Here is a 6,000-nt window from a genome sequence, read left to right as displayed (position 1 = left end):
TCTAAACATGCCTAGGATTGTGCCCTTAAGCAATTTGACATCATAAGATGCTATCTTCACTCTCCAATAATTAAAAAAGTAAAACGGTAAATGCCAATTACTCAGAATGGACAATAACTGAACTCAGAAAACTTAGTAATGACATTTAGGCTGTTGGAGTAATAGAGTGTTCTGTGTCCACGGTCCAGCCTGTTTAGCTCTCAAGTGATGCCTAACTGATTTATTTAATCTGCAAGCCTGTTTCTGGAAGTGAAACAAGGAGAAATTTAGATGGTGAATGTAATGACCACTGAGGAGACAGTGACAAGATTTCAGTCCACATTCTGAAGGAGGAAGACCAAAGCGGGATGAAAAGACCATGGACACAACAGCTGTTTCACTATACTTTCTAAGTAACCCTGCAGATGTTTTCTGAATGGGTTCATTAATGCCAAAATTACATCTGGAAGATCTTCTGTGCAAAACCACCCAGTAAGTTTGTCAGGCCACAAAATAACTAACTCTTGCTGTTAAGCTTTCCTCTCTTAATTCTCAGCACTTAGTAATGCTAGCTTCTTTGCATTCATTTCCCTAGACATCCCAACCAGGTAGCTGAGATGGTTCCGTGTTGTTTTATATGGAGTCCTTCCCATTTGCCTCAGGGAAAGCAATGTCAAGTGAAGAGCACAGAATAATACCAGTGGAGAAGCTACAATAGTGGCTTTGCCGTATAACAAAGAGCAGTACCTTATTACCATATGAAGTTCCCATGCAGTTCTTGAACAGCAGGAACAGGTTCCTGTTTCTTAGGCGCAGGTCTAGTTCAAGACCTGCTTCTAAGTGGAACCTTGTTTCTTGCTTCCACTGAATTATTTGGGTTTACCCATGAGCAGCTCATTTGGACCATACCTCATAGAGTAGCAATGCTTCTTTACATAGCACACTCTTTTATTTGAGGGGTTGGCAGAGGATTGTCCTCTTATTTTGGAAACATCCTCTATCTGAGGTGCTATCCAGTCCAACTGAACATAAACAGCCATCAGAAGAATAGCTGGGCCTTGAAGTCATTCAATGCCTGGACTGCAGGCTGCAAGACAAACAGGTCACCTGGTCAGAGTCTTCCACACTATGGTGAATGTACCATATGTCTAATTTTCCATCTGTGCTTATAAATTAGCACATGCACATTTTCTGCAGATTAGTGTCTTCTCTCCTGGCCATTCATAAGAGGCCACCATACAGCAGGGGGATTCTGCCAGCCTTGCTATGACGTAGACCTAGTAGGCACAGTGCTATTGGCCCACCATGGCTTAATTTGCTCAGGGTATCATGTGTTTTTGTGCCATGCAGGCTATCACTAGGAACGGCCAAGTCTGGACCCAGATCTTCATCTGGAAGTACCCATAAAGGCAGCAACGTTTTACTTGCACAGTGTTTTTGGTACCAAGTCAGACTTAGGGCTAAGAGAAAGTGGGCTGGGGTCTGGGGAACTGAGCCAAGTGAATCCAACAGATTCCCAGTCCCCAAAATAGATTCCTCACACATCCCCAGTGCTGGGTTCAATTACAGTTCACCTTAGTATTATTCTTGCATTTATAGCTTGGCTTTTTTCCTCATTCAGAAGGTGGCTTCTATTTTATCCTCACAAATTGCAAGGTAGTTTAGGGTAAGAGTCAGTGACTGATCCAAAGTTATCTTGTGAGCTTCATGGCTGAGTGGGGACATGAGTCCCAGCCCAGAACTTGAACTGCTACCAGCAAAGCAGCCACAGTTGAGGAAAGCTCACCATGGCCCAGGGAGGATGTCCATGGGTAGGATTCCTCTCTGACTCTGGAGGGAGAGGTCTGCACAGTCTACTATCACTGGAGTGCCATCTCAAAGGTGGTGATGTTGAGCTCTAAGACCCAGTTTGGACAACATGACAGCCCAGTGTGGGTCAATTAACCCTTAGGGTGCCCATGATGTGCTGCCCAACTTTATGAATATACAGGCTTCAGCTGGTGGTTACCTTGGCTTGTCATGCCATATGAACCTGGTTGATGGGGGTTGTAAACAGAAACCATGGTCTCTTTTAGGTAAATGTGGGTAATTTACATATGATGAATTGTACTGTTATGCAAAGTGCATCTAAGATTATGACACCTTCTGTAGTAGTTTTCAGCTACTATTTCCATAACCATAGAGTTTGCCTGAAGATTAAAAATTAGGGCTTTGTGAAAAAGGACTCTCCAATTATCTGACCCTATTTGGAATTGTGTTGTTGGGAGAATATTATGCTGAAAACTCCTGGGGAAGAAGAATTCACCAACAGTTGGCCAGGGCTGGGTGTGGAAAGTTCTGGAAAAGAGAATACTCAGAAAGTTTATCAAGAAATCCTGTTTTGAGAGATTTTGACTCAGGTAATACAGAATAATATTATTAGTTCATCCAAGAAGATGAAGAAAAAAAGAGGATAATGCAATGGAGTCATGGTTGCTTCAGTCAATAATACAAAATATAAGGATATATGGTGTTGGATCTACACTTGAGCCAGGTATATTAGCGGGCAGAGAATTGGGGAGAGGGAGCATTTAACTGTTTTAGAAAATGACAGCTGGCTGGTTTTTACAGTTTGGGGGAACATCCTTCTCAAATCCCTGACTATAGGTAAAACATAGATGGCACTTTTCACTGAGTACATAGAAGGGGGCATGTGAGTTTTAATTAAGTTGAACGAGAAAAGAGTATTTCTTCAGAACAATTTTTAAATAAAGATAAGGCTTTTTATTTACATGAGTGCTAGGTTTAATAAAGCCATGTCTGTATGGAAATGATACAGTTTGGTTTTGCTCCTTTACACAAAAACATTACAAATTATTATAGTGACAAATGCATAAAAGCTGAGCATTTCAGGTGTTTTTCATACTGAGCTATCTGTGCATGTATCTCCAAATGAAAACGGAGTCATTTTCACACGTGAGGCCCATCCCAACAGCCTTAGGCCAGAGACCATTTGTGAATGTTACTGTGAAATCAAAAGAGGAATGCACACAGTGAATATGTCTTCTGATTAATGTTTGGAGCTTGTGGTCAGACCTACGGTGAGCCTTAGCAGAAGTGATGTTGGTGGGAAAGTGGAGTGTTCGGGGAGAGGTCTAATGCTGCCAAAGCAGTGGTATTCCAAAGCAAAGGGGGCAGTCCTGGCCCAGGGGCTGCTTAATTTCACAATGTCAACAGATGTACTTATAATCCAGTATGAGTCCCACATAGACGAAACAACTGAAACGCCTAGTACAAATGCATTTTCCATGACATGTTTGAAAAGGGGTGGGTAAAAGGTGGGAAACCAAGATCTCAACTGGAACACCCTCTGGTCCCTCAGATCCCTCTGACAGAACACCAGGGCTGGCCCTGCTATTAGGCAGAGCGAAGTGGGCAGCAGATGCTGTGTAGTGGGAAGCAACTGTGAGATGCTGGAGAACATCGCTGGACATGCAACACATCCTGCCCAGCATACCTGAAACAAGCCCACTGTGTTGATTCGTGGTTGGCCTCTGGACATGGAAGTGTGTGTGTGTGTTGTGGTGGTAGGACACCACCACCATGACTCATGCAGCAAAAAGTCTTGGGCCAGTCCTGCCGAACACCTTCAGGTGGCCATTCTTGAAAAGAGGTGGGAAATAATTCATGAAAGCCTCGAATCTTTTTTGCTCTTCCTAAGACAAGTTCAAATATTTGAAAACAACATTACTTAATCAATATGTTCAGAAAAGAGAGAGCATTAGATGGAGATTTTCAATTTTCTACTTAACCCAAAAAAGAACCTCCCTTGTGAATCATGTCAAGCAGGGTACATTCTCCTTTGAGATACAAGCTAAAATCCAGCAAATAATTGCTTTCAATAAGACCTAAGTGCACCTAACCATGTCCTGGACTGAGTCCACTATAAATTAATATAATTACTTCTTTTCAAAGGATCCTTGATACTGAAATTTTGTGTGGGGCTCTTAGAGGTCCTCAGTTCATTTATTCTCAAACTTTGTTGGAGGAATCCATTAGTTAAATCAAAGCAAGTTTAACTATTGTAGTACTGATGTGGCTCCCATCTATCACAGTTTGAGTTCAGAATTGTGGAAAGGCAGTAGATATGTTTGATTCCTTTTCTGTGGAAATAGACACAAACAAATCACACTGCATGTGTATAAATATAATAGAGTGGTATGCAGGGCAGTTCATATATGGGATCCTAGAGGCAACAAAGTCTCATGTAATATTCTTCCAGAAAATCTTCTGAAAGTTTTTCATCACTGATGCTTCTATGTCTTAATTTCCCCATTTTGTTTTCAGTTCCCCTCTACTTTTCCCCCTGACATCTACCCCTGAACTTAAGATCGCAAAGCAAAATAGCACCCATATTGTAACACTATGCTAGATTTTGCCAAGTCCCTCAAGTGAAGGACCACAAATAACTCCAGACAAACCACACTATTTTGTCAACCTTGGTTTGGTTTTAATTATTTAGGATAACAACCAATAGTCTCCTGATAAACACAGTTCTGCTTGTTCTAAAAATAATGTAACTGTAGCAGCTGAAGACTTCGCTCCAGCATCTGCCATTTAAAACGGCTGGCTGTGAACTAGAGAAACTATCAATTTTTTTGGCATGCATTAAAAAGTGTGTGGTCCAGCAAAGTTGCAGATTAGCAAGGCTAGACTGTTATCTTAATTTACAGCCCATATACTTCATCTTTGCTCCACACACATTTTTATTTCCTTTTTTAGGTACATTAGTAGCTGGCCTTAACTCTGATAGTTTTATTAGCAATTCGTTGATTCTACTTGACAAGTTATTACTGACTTCCTCTGGTAGCTCCCTACAGCAAGACCTGAAGCCTTGTCAAAGAACAGAAACATCAACGGATTTCTCAGCAGCGCTTGACTCAAACCCTGCTCCATGTTTTTTAATTTGTGACAAGACAAATGTTAAAGGAATGGCATCTTTTGTGCACTGGTTTAGGCAGCACATCATATTGATCCAAAGGAACAAGTCATATCTGCTTTTTAACAAGGGACCAGACATGGGCTTTTCTTCAGAACGTTCCAGAAAATCTGGCAGGCTGGCCCATGTAGAGCGCTGCCAAAGAGTCCCCTCTGTTCCCTCCTCCCCCCTTTTCTCCCAGTCAGCATGAAATTGCTAATCCAGACTTTGGAGCAGAAAGCTTTAGCTTATTCTGCTCCAGTACCCTGTCGGGTTGATAACATTCTCACATTTTCATTTTCATTTCAGCACCTGGAAGTGAAGTATGTTGAAACAAGGGCCAGTTTTTATTTGGGTAATAATGTGGTCAGTTTATGCATCCTCGCCTGCCTCTAGCTTGCTTACTAAAATGAGGAGCCAAGGTGCTGTTTCTCTAGGAGAGCTTCCTAAGGATTCCCGAGGACAAGGAAGAGGTCAGATCTTCACCTGGGTGCATTCTACAGAATTTGCTCAGATCCCGATGATGGTTCCCAAATGCTGACAAAAGGCTGACCTGCTAGCGCTCATGTCACATGCGGTACAGCTTTGCAACAAGTCCTGTGTGTGAGTCCGGTCCTGCTGACACCAAACGTGTATTGTGCTCCGTGCCAAGCAGTCACTCTGGGGAGAGCCTGGACGGGACACTGGCTGACCTCAGCTTCCAGGCAGGCCAAGATGGCACTGTCCCCGTAGCCTTTGCTAGGAAAATAGATCATGTTGTTTGACTGCCGCTCACTTTGCTGTTTCAAGCAAACATCTAAGGCTTGGAAACAGTTTGAGAGAAGCACACTGCACCTCAGTGGTGCCACAGATATATTAATTTGGCCGTGATGCACAAATTAATGTTGCTGTTAGTGTAGAAACAAAGCAAAGAAGGTGCGACACAGAACTGTCCCTCCCATCTGCGTCTTGCCTGTGCCATGGTCTGACTGGGTTGGACATAGAATCTGCATTCTGTGAACAGAAGTGCACATGCTACGGAAGGTACCGCTTCCTGGTTTTGGGGGAATTCACCCCAGCAACAC

Source organism: Varanus komodoensis, unplaced genomic scaffold (genome assembly GCF_004798865.1).
Source record: "Varanus komodoensis strain SLA01 unplaced genomic scaffold, ASM479886v1 scaffold4, whole genome shotgun sequence".
NCBI classification, from domain to species: domain Eukaryota; kingdom Metazoa; phylum Chordata; class Lepidosauria; order Squamata; family Varanidae; genus Varanus; species Varanus komodoensis.
The sequence above is the reverse complement of the archived record's forward strand: the minus strand, read 5'-3'. Positions refer to the sequence as shown.